This window comes from Pseudophryne corroboree, chromosome 5 (genome assembly GCF_028390025.1).
Source record: "Pseudophryne corroboree isolate aPseCor3 chromosome 5, aPseCor3.hap2, whole genome shotgun sequence".
NCBI lineage: Eukaryota > Metazoa > Chordata > Amphibia > Anura > Myobatrachidae > Pseudophryne > Pseudophryne corroboree.
In genome coordinates this window covers 298141355-298159482 of record NC_086448.1, presented here as the reverse complement: position 1 = coordinate 298159482, position 18128 = coordinate 298141355, and the positions used below count along the sequence as shown (strand labels likewise).

At 47.4% G+C, this 18128-nt stretch overlaps 1 protein-coding gene across 3 annotated transcripts in view; it reads left to right on the top strand.

Annotated features, from left to right (window-relative positions):
- The window catches only part of CNTNAP2 (contactin associated protein 2), a 2955022-nt gene that overhangs the window by 2922942 nt on the left and 13952 nt on the right, over window positions 1-18128 (top strand). The gene's annotated exons all lie outside the window — the stretch shown is intronic.

Below are 18128 nucleotides of genomic sequence, written 5' to 3'. Positions count from 1 at the left end.
AAAAGGCATATAGCAGCCTTTTGTCTTTTGCTCTTTTCTTAAGACCTCATTTTTTCATATAGAGCATCCTTTCTGGCCAGAGGCAAGGGTAGAGGAAAGAAGCTGCACCAGGCAGCCAGTTCCCAGGAACAAAAATCCTCCCCTGCTTCCACTAAGTCCACCGCATGACGTTGGGGCTCCACAGGCGGAGCCAGGTGCGGTGGGGGCGCGTCTCCGAAACTTCAGCAACCAGTGGGTTCGCTCACAAGTGGATCTCTGGGGTGTACAAATTGTATCTCAGGGATACAAGCTGGACTTCTAGGCGACTCCCCCTCGCCGTTACCTCAAATCAGCCTTGCCAGCTGCTCCCAGGGAAAGGGAGGTAGTACTGGCGGCAATTCACAAGCTGTACCTCCAGCAGGTGATAATCAAGGTCCCCCTCCTTCAACAGGGCAGGGGTTACTATTCCACAATGTTTGTGGTACCGAAACCGGACGGTTCGGTGAGACCCATCCTGAATTTAAAATCCTTGAACACTTATATAAAGAAGTTCAAGTTCAAAATGGAATCGCTCAGGGCGGTTATTGCAAGCCTGGAAGAGGGGGATTTTATGGTGTCGCGGGACATCAAGGATGCTTACTTGCATGTCCCCATTTACCCACCTCACCAGGAATACCTCAGGTTTGTGGTACAAGACTGTCATTACCAATTCCAGACGTTGCCGTTTGGTCTCTCCACAGCACAGAGAATATTTACCAAGGTAATGGCCGTAATGATGATACTCCGAAAGAAGGGAGTTATAATTTTCTCTGACGTCCTAGTGGATGCTGGGGACTCCGTAAGGACCATGGGGAATAGCGGCTCCGCAGGAGTCTGGGCACAAAAGTAAAGCTTTAGGACTACCTGGTGTGCACTGTCTCCTCCCCCTATGACCCTCCTCCAAGCCTCAGTTAGATTTTTGTGCCCGAACGAGAAGGGTGCACACTAGGTGGCTCTCCTGAGCTGCTTAGTGAAAAGTTTAGTTTTTAGGTTTTTTATTTTCAGTGAGACCTGCTGGCAACAGGCTCACTGCATCGAGGGACTAAGGGGAGAAGAAGCGAACTCACCTGCGTGCAGAGTGGATTGGGCTTCTTAGGCTACTGGACATTAGCTCCAGAGGGACCGATCACAGGCCCAGCCATGGATGGGTCCCAGAGCCGCACCGCCGGCCCCCTTACAGAGCCAGAAGACAGAAGAGGTCCGGGAAATCGGCGGCAGAAGACGTCCTGTCTTCAATAAGGTAGCGCACAGCACCGCAGCTGTGCGCCATTGCTCTCAGCACACTTCACACTCCGGTCACTGAGGGTGCAGGGCGCTGGGGGGGGGCGCCCTGAGACGCAATAAAAACACATTAGATGGCAAAAAATACATCACATATAGCTCCTGGGCTATATGAATGCATTTAACCCCTGCCAGAATTCACAGAAAAACGGGAGATAAGGCCGCCGAGAAGGGGGCGGAGCCTATCTCCTCAGCACACTGGCGCCATTTTCCCTCACAGCTCCGTTGGAGGGAAGCTCCCTGGCTCTCCCCTGCAGTCACTACACTACAGAAAGGGTTAAAAAAGAGAGGGGGGCACTAATTAGGCGCAGTATTAAAAATACAGCAGCTATAAGGAGAAAAACACTTATATAAGGTTATCCCTGTATATATATAGCGCTCTGGTGTGTGCTGGCAAACTCTCCCTCTGTCTCCCCAAAGGGCTAGTGGGGTCCTGTCCTCTATCAGAGCATTCCCTGTGTGTGTGCTGTGTGTCGGTACGTTTGTGTCGACATGTATGAGGAGGAAAATGATGTGGAGACGGAGCAAATTGCCTGTAATAGTGATGTCACCCCCTAGGGGGTCGACACCTGAGTGGATGAACTGTTGGAAGGAATTACGTGACAGTGTCAGCTCTGTATAAAAGACAGTGGTTGACATGAGACAGCCGGCTACTCAGCTTGTGCCTGTCCAGACGTCTCATAGGCCGTCAGGGGCTCTAAAGCGCCCGTTACCTCAGATGGCAGATACAGACGCCGACACGGATACTGACTCCAGTGTCGACGGTGAAGAGACAAATGTGACTTCCAGTAGGGCCACACGTTACATGATTGAGGCAATGAAAAATGTTTTACACATTTCTGATAATACGAGTACCACCAAAAAGGGGTATTATGTTCGGTGAGGAAAAACTACCTGTAGTTTTCCTGAATCTGAGAAATTAAATGAGGTGTGTGATGATGCGTGGGTTTCCCCCGATAACAACTGATCATTTCTAAAATGTTATTGGCATTATATCCTTTCCCGCCAGAGGTTAGGGTGCGTTGGGAAACACCCCCTAGGGTGGGTAAAGCGCTCACACGCTTGTCAAAACAAGGGCTCTACCCTCTCCTGAGATGGCCGCCCTTAAGGATCCTGCTGATAGAAAGCAGGAGGGTATCCTAAAATGTATTTACACACATACTGGTGTTATACTGCCACCAGCAATCGCCTCAGCCTGGATGTGCAGTGCTGGGTTGGCGTGGTCGGATTCCCTGACTGAAAATATTGATACCCTAGATAGGGACAGTATATTATTGCCTATAGAGCATTTAAAAGATGCATTTCTATATATGCGTGATGCACAGCGGAATATTTGCCGACTGGCATCAAGTGTAAGTGCGTTGTCCATTTCTGCCAGAAGAGGGTTATGGACACGACAGTGGTCAGGTGATGCGGATTCCAAACGGCATTTGGAAGTATTGCCGTATAAAGGGGAGGAGTTATTTGGGGTCGGTCTTTCAGACCTGGTGGCCACGGCAACAGCTGGGAATTCCACGTTTGTACCCCAGGTCGCCTCTCAACATAAGAAGACGCCGTATTATCAGGCGCAGTCCTTTCGTTCCCAGAAGGGCAAGCGGGCAAAAGGTTCCTCATTTCTGCCCCGTGACAGAGGGAGAGGAAAAAGGCTGCAGAAATCAGCCAGTTCCCAGGAACAGAAGCCCTCTCCCGCCTCTGCCAAGCCCTCAGCATGACGCTGGGGCTTTACAAGCAGACTCAGGCACGGTGGGGGCCCGTCTCAATGAATTTCAGCGCGCAGTGGGCTCACTCGCAAGTAGACCCCTGGATCCTTTAGGTGATATCTCAGGGGTACAAATTGGAATTCGAGACGTCTCCCCCTCGCCGTTTTCCTAAAGTCGGCTTTACCGACGTCTCCCTCTGACAGGGAGGCAGTTTTGGAAGCCATTCACCAGCTGTATTCCCAGCAGGTGATAATCAAGGTACCCCTCCTGCAACAGGGAACGGGGTATTATTCCACACTGTTGTGGTACCGAAGCCGGACGGCCCGGTGAGACCGATTCTAAATCTAAAATCTTTGAACACTTACATACGGAGGTTCAAATTCAAGATGGAGTCACTCAGAGCAGTGATTGCGAACCTGGAAGAAGGAGACTACATGATGTCTCGGGACATCAAGGATGCTTACCTTCATGTCCCAATTTACCCTTCTCACCAAGGGTACCTCAGGTTTGTGGTACAGAACTGTCACTATCAGTTTCAGACGCTGCCGTTTGGATGGTCCACGGCACCCCGGGTCTTTACCAAGGTAACGGCCGAAATGATGATACTCCTTCGAAGGAAGGGAGTTTTAGTTATCCCTTACTTGGACGATCTCCTGATAAGGGTAAGATCCAGAGAACAGTTGGAGGTCGGTGTAGCACTATCTCAGGTAGTGTTGCGGCAGCACGGTTGGATTCTCAATATTCCAAAATCGCAGCTGGTTCCGACGACTCGTCTTCTGTTCCTAGGGATGATCCTGGACACAGTCCAGAAAAAGGTGTTTCTCCCGGAGGAGAAAGCCAGGGAGTTATCCGAGCTAGTCAGGAACCTCCTAAAACCGAGCCAAGTCTCAGTGCATCAATGCACAAGGGTTCTGGGAAAAATGGTGGCTTCCTACGAAGCAATCCCATTCGGCAGATTCCACGCAAGAACTTTCCAGTGGGACCTGCTGGACAAATGGTCCGGGTCGCATCTTCAGATGCATCAGCGGATAACCCTGTCACCAAGGACAAGGGTGTCCCTCCTGTGGTGGTTGCAGAGTGCTCATCTTCTAGAGGGCCGCAGATTCGGCATTCAGGACTGGGTCCTGGTGACCACGGATGCCAGCCTGCGAGGCTGGGGAGCAATCACACAGGGAAGGAATTTCCAGGGCTTATGGTCAAGCCTGGAGACATCACTTCACATAAATATCCTGAAGCTAAGGGCCATTTACAATGCTCTAAGCTTAGCAAGACCTCTGCTTCAAGGTCAGCCGGTGTTGATCCAGTCGGACAACATCAGGGCAGTCACCCAAGTAAACAGACAGGGTGGCACAAGAAGCAGGAGGGCAATGGCAGAAGCTGCAAGGATTATCATGTGATAGCACTGTCAGCAGTGTTCATTCCGGGAATGGACAACTGGGAAGCAGACTTCCTCAGCAGACGCTCTGGTAACACCGTGGGTGTACCGGTCAGTGTATGTGTTCCATCCTCTGCCTCTCATACACAAGGTACTGAGAATTATAAGATGGAGAGGAGAAAGCACTATATTCGTGGCTCCGGATTGGCCAAGAAGGACTTGGTAACCGGAACTTCAAGAGATGCTCTTGGAGGATCCGTGGCCTCTACCTCTAAGAAGGGACCTGCTCCAGCAAGGACCCTGTCTGTTCCAAGACTTACCGCGGCTGCGTTTGACGGCATGGCGGTTGAACGCCGGATCCTGAAGGAAAAAGGCATTCCGGATGAAGTCATCCCGATCCTGATCAAAGCCAGGAAGGATGTAACCGCAAAACATTATCACCGCAATTGGCGAAAATATGTTGCGTGGTGCGAGGCCAGTAAGGCCCGACGGAGGAATTTCAACTGGGTCGATTCCTACATTTCCTGCAAACAGGAGTGTCTATGGGCCTGAAATTGGGGTCCATTAAGGTTCAAATTTCGGCCCTGTCAATTTTCTTCCAAAAAGAACTAGCTTCAGTCCCTGAAGTTCAGACGTTTGTAAAAGGGGTACTGTATATACAGCCTCCTTTTGTGCCTCCAGTGGCACCTTGGGATCTCAATGTAGTTTTTGGGTTCCAAAAGTCACATTGGTTTGAACCACTTAAATCTGTGGAGTTAAAATATCTCACATGGAAGGTGGTCATGCTGTTGGCCCTGGCCTGGGCCAGGCGCGTGTCAGAATTGGCGGCTTTATCCTGTAAAAGCCCTTATCTGATTTTCCATTTGGACAGGGCGAAATTGAGGACTCCAAGTTGCTAGACGTTGTCAGGGCCCTGAAAATATATGTTTCCAGGACGGCTGGAGTCAGAAAATCTGACTCGCTGTTTATCCTGTATGCACCCAACAAGCTGGGTGCTCCTGCTTCTAAGCAGACTATTGCTCGTTGGATTTGTAGTACAATTCAGCTTGCACATTCTGTGGCAGGCCTGCCACAGCCAAAAATCTGTAAATGCCCACTCCACAAGGGAGGTGGGCTCATCTTGGGCGGCTGCCCGAGGGGTCTCGGCTTTACAACTTTGCCGAGCAGCTACTTGGTCAGGAGCAAATACGTTTGTAAAATTCTACAAATTTGATACCCTGGCTGAGGAGGACCTGGAGTTCTCTCATTTGGTGCTGCAGAGTCATCCGCACTCTCCCGCCCGTTTGGGAGCTTTGGTATAATCCCCATGGTCCTTACGGAGTCCCCAGCATCCACTAGGACGTCAGAGAAAATAAGAATTTACTTACCGATAATTCTATTTCTCGTAGTCCGTAGTGGATGCTGGGCGCCCATCCCAAGTGCGGATTGTCTGCAATACTGGTACATAGTTATTGTTACCAAAAATCGGGTTATTGCTGTAGTGAGCCATCTTTTCTAGAGGCTCCTCTGTTATCATGCTGTTAACTGGGTTTAGATCACAAGTTATACGGTGTGATTGGTGTGGCTTGTATGAGTCTTACCCGGGATTCAAAATCCTTCCTTATTGTGTACGCTCGTCCGGGCACAGTATCCTAACTGAGGCTTGGAGGAGGGTCATAGGGGGAGGAGCCAGTGCACACCAGGTAGTCCTAAAGCTTTACTTTTGTGCCCAGACTCCTGCGGAGCCGCTATTCCCCATGGTCCTTACGGAGTCCCCAGCATCCACTACGGACTACGAGAAATAGAATTATCGGTAAGTAAATTCTTATTATCCCGTACTTGGACGATCTCCTCATAAAGGCGAGGTCCAGAGAGCAGTTGTTGGTCAGCGTAGCACTCTCTCGGGAAGTGTTGCAACAGCACGGCTGGATTCTGAATATCCCAAAGTCGCAGCTGATTCCTGCGACGCGTCTGCTTTTCCTGGGCATGATTCTGGACACAGAACAGAAGAAGGTGTTTCTCCCGGTGGAGAAGGCCCAGGAATTGTCATCTCTGGTCAGGGACCTCCTGAAACCAAAACAGGTGTCGGTGCATCACTGCACGCGAGTCCTGGGAAAGATGGTGGCTTCTTCCGAAGCAATTCCCTTCGGCAGGTTCCATGCAAGGATCTTTCAGTGGGATCTGTTGGACAAATGGTCCGGATCGCATCTTCAGATGCATCGGTTGATCACCCTGTCCCCAAGGGCCAGGGTGTCTCTGCTGTGGTGGCTGCAGAGTGCTCATCTTCTCGAGGGACGCAGGTTCGGCATACAGGACTGGGTCCTGGTGACCACGGATGCAAGCCTCCGAGGATGGGGGGCAGTCACTCAGGGTAGAAACTTCCAAGGACAGTGGTCAAGTCTGGAGACTTCTCTACACATAAATATATTGGAACTAAGGGCCATCTACAACGCCCTGAGTCAAGCAGAGCCCCTGCTTCAAAACCAATCAGTACTGATTCAGTCAGACAACATCACGGCGGTCGCCCATGTAAACCGCCAGGGCGGCACAAGAAGCAGGATGGCAATGGCAGAAGCCACAAGGATTCTTCGATGGGCGGAGAATCACGTGCTAGCACTGTCAGCAGTGTTCATTCCGGGAGTGGACAACTGCGAAGCAGACTTCCTCAGCAGGCACGACCTCCACCCGGGAGAGTGGGGACTTCATCAAGAAGTCTTCACACAGATTGTAAATCGTTGGGAACTGCCACAGGTGGACATGATGGCGTCCCGCCTCAACAAAAAGCTAAAAAAATATTGCGCCAGGTCACGGGACCCTCAGGCGATAGCTGTGGACGCACTAGTGACACCGTGGGTGTACCAGTCGGTTTATGTGTTCCCTCCTCTTCCTCTCATACCCAAGGTACTGAGGATAGTAAGAAAGAGAGGAGTAAGAACTATACTCATCGTTCCGGATTGGCCAAGAAGAACTTGGTACCCAGAACTACAAGAAATGATCTCAGAGGACCCATGGCCTCTGCCTCTCAGACAGGACCTGTTACAGCAGGGGCCCTGTCTGTTCCAAGACTTACCGCGGCTGCGTTTGACGGCATGGCGGTTGAACGCCGGATCCAAACGGAGAAGGGCATTCCGGATAAAGTGATTCCTACGCTGATAAAAGCTAGGAAGGATGTGACAGCAAAGCATTATCACCGCATATGGCGGAAATATGTTGCTTGGTGTGAGGCCAGGAAGGCCCCAACAGGGGAATTCCAGCTGGGTCGATTTCTGCACTTCCTACAGTCAGGGGTGACTATGGGCCTAAAATTGGGATCCATAAAGGTCCAGATTTCGGCCCTATCTATTTTCTTTCAAAAAGAACTGGCTTCACTGCCTGAAGTTCAGACGTTTGCATATTCAGCCCCCTTTTGTGCCTCCAGTGGCAACATGGGATCTTAACGTTGTGTTGGATTTCCTGAAATCACACTGGTTTGAGCCACTTAAGACCGTGGAGCTAAAGTATCTCACATGGAAGGTGGTCATGCTGTTGGCCTTAGCTTCAGCTAGGCGTGTGTCAGAATTGGCAGCTTTGTCATGTAAAAGCCCATATCTGATCTTTCATATGGACAGAGCAGAGTTGAGGACTCGTCCCCAATTTCTCCCTAAGGTGGTATCAGCGTTTCATTTGAACCAGCCTATTGTGGTGCCTGCGGCTACTCGGGACTTGGAGGACTCCAGGTTACTTGATGTAGTCAGGGCTTTGAAAATCTATGTAGCCAGGACGGCTGGAGTCAGGAAAACTGACTCGCTGTTTATCCTGCATGCACCCAACAAACTGGGTGCTCCGGCTTCAAAGCAAACTATTGCGCGCTGGATCTGTAACACGATTCAGCAAGCTCATTCTGCGGCAGGGTTACCGCATCCTAAATCAGTAAAAGCCCATTCCACAAGGAAGGTGGGCTCTTCTTGGGCGGCTGCCCGAGGGGTCTCGGCTTTACAGCTTTGCCGAGCTGCTACTTGGTCGGGTTCAAACACATTTGCTAAGTTCTACAAGTTTGATACCCTGGCTGAGGAGGACCTTGCCTTTGCTCATTCGGTGCTGCAGAGTCATCCGCACTCTCCCGCCCGTTTGGGAGCTTTGGTATAATCCCCATGGTCCTTACGAAGTTCCCAGCATCCACTAGGACGTCAGAGAAAATAAGAATTTACTCACCGGTAATTCTATTTCTCGTAGTCCGTAGTGGATGCTGGGCGCCCGTCCCAAGTGCGGACTCTCTGCAATACATGTATATAGTTATTGCTTAACTAAAGGGTTATTGTTATGAGCCATCTGTTTCTGAGGCTCAGTTGTTGTTCATACTGTTAACTGGGTATGGTTATCACAAGTTGTACAGTGTGATTGGTGTGGCTGGTATGAGTCTTACCCTGGATTCCAAATCCTTTCCTTGTTGTGTCAGCTATTCCGGGCACAGTTTCCTTAACTGAGGTCTGGAGGAGGGGCATAGAGGGAGGAGCCAGTGCACACCAGATAGTACCTAATCTTTCTTTGAGTGCCCATTCTCCTGCGGAGCCCGTCTATTCCCCATGGTCCCTACGGAGTTCCCAGCATCCACTACGGACTACGAGAAATAGAATTACCGGTGAGTAAATTCTTATTTTCTGCAACAATCTGTTTTTATGTTAGAAGAAACAAATTGTGATTTTATATATATATATATATATATATATATAAAGGTAACAAGGTGCATACTGTAGCACCTTTGCATAATGCCCACAACAAATATGTAAACTTGTTAGATACTTACAACTATTTTTTGTTTTGTGAACTATAACTAGAAGATTCATGAATTAATTTGATGAAAATTTGTACCCAAAAATCATTGTTTGCACTGTGATCCAAAGCACAGAAGGTTTTCTCATCTGTAATAAACATCACTACCAAACAATGGGGCAGATGTATTAACCTGGAGAAGGCATAAGGAAGTGATAAACCAGTGATAAACGTAAAGTGATAACACACCAGCCAATCAGCTCCCATATGTAAATTAACAGTTAGGAGCTGATTGGCTGGTGCATTATCACCTTGCACTTAACACTGCTTTATCACTGGTTTATCACGTCCTTATTCCTTCTCCAGGTTAATACATCTACCCCAATATATCCACCTGTGGCCACTGTTATAATCAAAGGAAGTCCCCAACACTATTACAGCCATCAGCACTCATCTTTATTACAATTGCTAATATTCCACATTATTATACCCAGCAGTTTCTGCCATTATATTAACAACCACTATTATTGAAATTGCAGTACACCCCATTACACCAATCATGCTAACTATACCTATTAGCTTCATCACTGGGCTCAGATACTGCAGTCTCTCTCTTGCTGCACCGACCCTAAGAAGACAAGGGGGGACTGTCAGCTGTCAGTAGTAGCTGCCTTGCTCCTGCACTAAGTGCACTTATGTAGATGAAGCATCAGTTGCACAAATCTGCTTATGTACAATCTGCAGATAATCTGGGATAGTTGTGTATTCTGATGAACATCGGCTGAAATGTGATTAATTCTACTGAAAATGTAGTAGAGTACATGATTATGGAGAGCGGTAAATAAAAAAATAGATGTTGCTTAAAGTCCGTGCATAAGCAAAGCTGGGTTTATTCGTCATAACACATTTGCTTATGAAGCATCGGTTTTACAGTACACAAAGAATGATTAATTGCATGTGCTGAGGAGCACATCTGAATAATGCTCAAAATTCAAGGTTATATAGTTTATGTCGTCCAGATATATCAGTTTACTTACTGCCACTGAGTGATCAATGTGCTGCCCTGCAATGTATTTTATAGCTTCTCGTAATAAATGGATGAAATAATTATACTATATAACATTTCATGACATGACATGCTATCCATAGCAGCTATTCCCTCAAGAAGAAAAAATAAGAATCTTCTTTTATAGTCAATTGGCAGCCACAGTCGTGAAGTTTCCTGCTTGGCATTCTGCCAACACAGCCATTTTTCTTTGTTAATTAGACACAGTAAATTAGCTTAGCCTGATTATATTTACATATTCTGTGGTTGACTGGGTTGTAAGAACTGTCTCGGAATGACTTCCTCCTCCAAGCAGATTTATACAAACACTTTCCAAACTCACGTGGAACAAACAGTGAAATGATTTGGGAAATGATCCTCAAATACTGGCCCTCATTCCGAGTTGATCGCACGTAGCAACTTTTTGCTGCTTGTGCGATCAACTTGACGCCGCCTATGGGGGAGTGTATTTTAGCATAGCAGGGCTGCGATCACTTGTGCAGCCCTGCTATGCTAACAACGTTTCCTGCAAGACAAGACCAGGGTCAGACTTACTTACCCTGTGCGACGGATCCAGCGACGAAGGTCCCTGGATTGACGTCAGGCATCCGCCCTCAAAACGCCTGGACATTCCTGCATTCGCCTCACCATGCCTGGAAAACAGTCAGTTGACACCCTGGAACGCCTCCCGCCTGTCAGTCTTCTTGCGATCGCCGCTGCAATCACTTTTTCCACTGGCAGCGTTGCTGCCGTCGCCAGGCAATGATACGTGTGCGCAATGCATCCGCTGCGCATGCACAGTTCTGACCCGTTCGTACCACTGCGACAACCTGCAGCATGCGAATGGGTCGGAATGACCCCCCCACCCCCCCTGTACATCTGTGCCACCATCCTAAAGAATAATTCAGTGGCAGTTGGTTTATTCTATATTGTCATCCTAGGATATCATGAGACCTACTGGACTTATAATGGATCTTATACATCTCTTCCTCCATTACTCTCACTAAACAGACCCAACGGGCCGGATGTAATGCCATCCAAGTTGCACATGGCATGTAAATGATTGTTGCTGAAAAAACCTTTCGAATTCGGCTGCACACAGCACCTCCTTGGATGACATTACATGCGACCTTACTTTTCTATCAAAAAGTTCTCATTTTTATGAAAGCTCAAGCGCCATAAAACATAGGCATGAGAAAAGTATGGTCAGGGAAAATGTCATTAATATATTCTGTACAGGAAAATTATTTATAATAAGGGAAATCAATACATTTATAATTAACGTGAGGTTGATTATTTCACACATTTTTGAGAAAATGAAATGAATGATAAGTGTCACATTTATAGTAGCAGAGTGGACTCCTTGTAACATCAGATCAATCGGCAGATTGGCCCGCTGGGATGGTGCCTCCTTGCTCTCCTTAGTGGCTGTGCTCTCCACCAACGCCAGCCAGGTAACAAGCCGAAGCCGCGGGCAGACAGGGAAAAATGAGACTGACGGTGCAGCGTATAACCTGCTGCCGCCAGACATACTAACTGCTAGTGCTTATAATAAGTGAGTGTGTGCGTGTGTGTATATAAGGACTGGGGGGAACAGGGTGTGTGTGTGTGTGTGTGTGTGTGTGTGTGTGTGTGTGTGTGTGTGTGGTGAATGGAGGGGACAGGCTGTGTGTGAGCAGTGACTGGAAGGGAAAGGGTGTGTGTGTGTGTGTGTGTGCGTGCTTGTGCGTGTGGGGGGTGGTGTCGGTGTGTGTGTGTGTGGTTACTGGAACGGACAGGCTATGTGTATGTGTGTAAGAACTGGAAGAGAGAGCCTGTGTGTGTGTTTGTATGGACTGGGGGGAACAGTGTGTGTGTGTGTGTGTGTGTGTGTGTGTGTGTGTGTGTGTGTGTGTGTGTGTGTGTGTGTGTGTGTGTGTGTGACATGGGCATGGACACTGAGGGTGGTTGCATGCAGAGACTATGGATTTCTCATATTGGAGGCCATGCTAAGGCGGGCAATATGCACGTCTGTGGATGGTCGGTCCATGCGCGTTTGGATGCACTGTGTGCACTGGGAGAGGCTTTATGGCGGTTTTGGAGTGGAGTCTCAGCTGCAGTAGGGGATGCGGAGAGGACCGTGGCCGGCTCAGGGGGATCCTGCCATCCTCGGCAGACCCTGCCTCCATTGGGGCTGCCTATAGAGGCTTCCCAGATTAATTTTCCATCCAAATCCGCCCCTGATCAGATCCAAATTCAAATGACTTTAGAGCAGAATTGGTTGTTAGTCACAGTCACTTTGTGCTTGCTGCAATATTTTCAAGGGTTGATGAATATACATAGAAAAAGCAATATTATTACAGTCAACTCGTGCTAGTGGGTAGGGTATTGGTGACCGGCGCTTGGGATCCCGCCGGTCACCATACCGATGCCGGGATCCCAGGGCTTCGAATGCCGGGCAGTGGTGGGCAAGCGCAACGATGCCCCTTGCCCAGGTTCTGTTCCCACTTTATGGGTGTCGTGGACACCCACGAGTGGGAATAGTCTCTGCTAGTCGGCATGCCGACTGTTGGGATTTCGAGGGGGCTGGTTGTAGGAGACGGCCGGTCACATAACTACATCCCCTGCTAGTGTCTTACTACTTTGGTACAACAGCATTGCTTTACTCTGCAGAACCACTAGTTTTCAGTGCTGCAGCAAATAAAAAAAAGAAATTTCACAATCAAGGAGCAGCAGGAAAAAAAAAGTGCAACATTATATTATCACCAATTGCGGTGTATTCTTTTAGTCCATGCATAATTCAATAATATGTATATACTAGAGGGTAGGTAGTGCGGCAGCTATGGAACCCAGAGTTGAGAGGGGCCCACAAAGTTATATATTTTATGTGTATTTTTTTAACCAATGGGTGGTACATAGGGACCCTTACAAACATTTGCATTGGAACGTACAATACTGTGTATATCTAGTTATGCCCCTGGACCTGCTCTTTTGTAATGTTGTTAAAAATTAACTGAATTACATTACAATGTTACATAACACGAACTAGAGCACTGTAATGTGGCACAATATAAAGTGAATGGCACTTTAGTGTGGCATAATATGAACTGGGGACACTGTATGTCATAATGTGAATTGGGAGTACTGTGTTGCATAATATGTACTGGCAGCCCTACAATGTGACATAATGTGAACTAGGGCACTACTATAGTTCACAAAATAAACTAGGGCACTACTATGGGGAATAACAGTAACTAAGGCACTACTATGGTTCAGAATATGAACTAAGGCATAAACGTAACAACTGCTGCAGAGAGGTGTCTCTAGAAGAATTGGGACAGGGCCCTTTCACAAAATGTTGCTACAGTATGTGGGCCGCAAACTTCAGGCTATGCCCCTGTTTATATAGGTTGTTTGATTTTAAATTCTATACATTTTTAGGGGAAAACTTTGCTCTGTTATCTTATAATATCCATCTACCAAGAGTCATGGATGTGTTTTTTCCCCCAATATTATCCAAGCTTCCTTCAACCCATCCCCATAACATCCAATCTCTATTGTACTAAACTCCCCTGTATGTCATCTCTACAAAACAAATGGGTAATTAATAAGTAATTTCCAATTTGGGTATAAATGTCATTGTCTATAGTTTGGCTTGTATGCATACATATAAAAAAATGTGGTAAGCTGATTAAATGAGGGCAGCTATTCAGCCACCCTTGGGGGTCATTCCGACCCGTTCGCACGCTGCAGTTTGTCACAGTGGTGTGAACGGGTCGGAACTGCGCATGCGCGGTGGATGCATCGCGCACGCGTGTCGTTGCTCGCCGGGCAGCGATGTCACCAGCGGAAAAAGTGATTGCAGCGGCGATCGCTAGAAGACTGACAGGCGGGATCCGTTCCAGGGCGTCAACTGACCGTTTTCCAGGCGTGGTGAGGCGAACGCAGACGTGTCCAGGCATTTGGAGGGCGGATGTCTGACGTCAATCCCGGGACCTTCGTCGCTGGATCCATCGCACAGGGTAAGTAAGTCTTACCCTGGTCTTGTTTTGCATGAAACTTTTTTTAGCATAGCAGGGCTGCACAAGCGATCGCAGACCTGCTATGCTAAAATACACTCCCCCTTAGGCGGCGTCAAGTTGATCGCACGAGCAGCAAAAAGTTGCTACGTGCAATTAACTAGGAATGAGGGCCCTTATCCCATGGCCTGGCTACAAACCCAAAGCTTCCAAAGGGTGGCGGCTGTAATGGTTCCCAGTCCATTCATACAGTACATTTTACATTTTATTTTGTGCCATGGCAAAGCTTTTCTATAACCTCTGTACATGATATGCTGGACTGGACACACAGTTATCCACTGTCATGTCATTCACTCCGTGGTACAAATTTTCACAGTTCCGAAGTGAAACTGTATGAGCAGATGATTTGTTGCATCACATATTGAGCTCTTTAAAGTGGTCTGTTCCTTTAGATCAGTGTTTCTGAAGCTCGGGACAGGACCCTGAAGCTATGTACACACTATGCAAATTTTGGGGTCGAACCAACAAACAAGCCAACTTTTCTGTCACTGGAAGGTCCTGTTATCTATCCTACACATTACGCTGCATGATATCAGGATCTCTTGCCAGATATTTTCTGTCAAGACCTATTGATCGGATAATGGAAGTCGAGCATTTCTGGGCGCTTTTTGACCGTTTAATCGGCAGTTGGCTAAAACACTTATACACTATACAATAAAACATGCTGAGTACCTGATTATTAGAAAATTATTCTAATAATTGTATAGTGTTTAGCTTAACAGTGCATGTTTTCAAGGTATCCTCAGGAATAATGAGTACCACCTGCAGATCTATTGTGTTAGTCAATTAACACAATAATTGTGCTCAGGCTAGATCAGTGGTTCCCAAACTCTGTCCTCAAGGAACCCCAACAGTTCATGTGTTCTAGGTCGCCTAGCAGGGCCACAGGTGTAGTCATTACTCACTGACACATTTTAAAAGATCCACAGGTGGAGTAAATTATTTCACTTGTAGTTCTGTGAATATTCCTGGAAAATGTCAACTATTGGGGGCCCTTGTGGACCAAGTTTGGGAACCACTGAGCTAGATGATCTGGAAAACATGCACTGTTGGGGTTGCATGTGGACTGGGTTTGAGAAACAATGCATTAAATCAGTGCTTCTCAAATTTGGTCCTCAAGACACAATAACAGTCCAGGCTTTAAGGATATATATGCTTGAGCACAGTTGCCTTAATCCTCAGTCAGGCGAAGCTGGCCTGACAAGCGCCGCAAAGCTGTTCTCGCTCCCCTCTACGCCCCAAGGGAGTGCAGGGTCCTGTCCCTGCTAGTACCTTCCTATCTCCAGGTGCTGTTCGAAAACCCCCCTAGTCAGTTTTCCCGCCGCCTGCATGGAGCGCAGCACTGACCCTCCTGGCCTCTCAGGCACACTGCGTCCAAACTCCTCCGACTTTGAAGGTTAATTTTTCCTTTTCTTTTCATCTATTAATTGTTTATTTTGCTCATTTTATAAATGAAAATTACAAAGATTGTGGATATTTTGCGGAATGTAGGTTTGTACAGGGTGGCCACTCAGGCACACTGCGCCCAAACTTATACTCATGTTCTTGTTTTCTCTTTTTTGCATCAGATTTTCGGCTGAAATGGCCGTAAAACCTACAATTTCTCTCTTTGTACGTCCTAATGAAGGTCACTGATCACTTTAAGAGCATTAGAATTGAGTTAATTACAGTAGGTGCTAATGACGATTTTCTAACAGGCGCCTGTCAGGCGCACTGCACCTGAACTCGGGAGTCCCAGGGGTGCGCCTGACGGAGGGTTAATAAATATATGTCATTTTGATTTAATCATTTTTGCTCAAGCATGGATATCCTTAAAACAAGAGATGAACTTTAGTTCTTCATAAATCTGTACCCAGCAAAATTTTTGGATCCAAACCAAACTGAGTCCCAAATTTGGGGTTTTTTGGATTGCAAAAATGACATGATTTTACCTGTTTTTGGGGGCGATTCAAAGATGGACGCAGCCACGTCCATTTGGTCTGCACAGGCCATGCACGACCCTTATCCTTGCAACCGCATCCTGGAGTGATGTGGCCGCAAAGTATTTGACAGCGGCAGGCATTCGGGGCCGGTGCTTCAGCATTGCGGGAGCACAGTGGCCGAAATGGGGGCATGACGGAAGCATCTTCAGGATGGCTGCATGATGCCACGCACAGCCACTCTGATTTAGTGCCACTCTGAAAAGTGGCACTGGACCTCCTACAGTGATCAACCTCTACGGGATGCATCCACAATTAAACTGTGGACGAATCGTGAGGCAGCGCCAAACATGCTGGGCAACCTTGCCCTGTGCTGGGCGGCCCCCAGCATGTGAAGATGTGGATGCAGATCTTGCTGCGGATGCAACGATCTGCGTCGATCTCTGAATAACCGCCTTTATCCATTTTCAAGAAAACTTAAAAAGTAAAAACCAAGAATCGGATTTTACATCCGAATTTCAAACTTAAAACTTTAGAAGCTGGTTTTACAAACAAAACATAAAATTTTAACCAAACACAAGACTCCGCACTCATCTCTATTTAAACCCTGGGCTGTCACTGGATCTTGAATACAGCATTCGAGAAGCACTGCATACAATACAAGCAGAGAACATTAGTCTGGTTTTACTTTTGGCAAAGCAGAAGTGAAAGGTGAGGATCAATGGCAACTATAAGTGATTAGTGCCATTCAGCTGCTTTCAGCTTAAAACCGCCCAGTGTGTATGCCCTGGCGACGAGCGATGAGCACTCATGCGCGCCCCCGCTTCATCGCTGGCAGCCGCCGTTCATTTGCAGATGAACGGCGGGGTGGACGGCTTTCCATAGCGTCCTGCTATGGAAAGCCGTTCACCCCCGCTGACATCGCTGGGCAGGGGGAAAATAGCTCAGTGTGTATGCACCATTACACTGTTGGGATAATATTTACTTATTGCATCGTTCTAATATCAGCTGTAGCATATTTGTCTGGATATATGTAAGGAAAATGTCATATTCTTTCTTGTAAAATCTTTTTTAGAACTATTGAATGGAAAACACAGCTAGATTTGAGGGTCACACTGTGTAACTCATATGAATGACTTGTTAAAGCACATGGATGTATTTGACTGCACATTCATACTAAGACCAAACTTCCCTGATTGTGGAACGTAGAGCAGCTTTCTGGTACTTGTCTAACACTGTCTGAAAGCTTTAGCACTGCTGGGAGATAATCATCATATAATTAATAGATGTCCGTTCCTAAGTCGGGAGGCTACGCCAGTCTCCGATAATGTAGAGCCCAAAGCACACAGTAATTGTAGTTGCAGTAATCTGGAAATTAAATAGAGGTCACAGAGGGATAAGGAGGGAATTAGATTAGAGTTTATTGATAACAAATGTTGTATAATATGATTTATTTAAGTGGTGTTTTCATGAAACAATATTTTGTCGCTGTGCTTTGGGGGTAATTCAGAGTTGATAGCAGCAGCAAATTTGTTAGCAGTTGGGCAAATCCATGTGCACTGCAGGTGTGGTAGATATAACATGTGTAGAGAGAGTTAGATTTGGGTGGATTATTTTGTTTCTGTGCAGGGTAAATACTGGCTGCTTTATTTTTACACTGCAATTTAGATTTCAGTGTGAACAAACCCCACACAAATCTAATGGGCCCTACACACACAGCGCGATCTGCCGCCGAGCTGCCGGATACGGGCAACCTTGCGGCGGGGGGGGCAGTGACGGGGGGAGTGAAGTTTCTTCACTGCCCCCGTTCACACCCCCCGTCACCCAGCTCCATAGCAGTGCAGGCAAATATGGACGAGATCGTCCATATTGGCCTGTATGTACAAGAGACGGGGCACCAGCGATGAACGAGCGCGTAGCCACGCATCGTTCATCGCTGGTGCCTCCACACTGAAAGATATGAACGATCTCGTTCATTAATGAACGAGATTGTTCATATCTTTC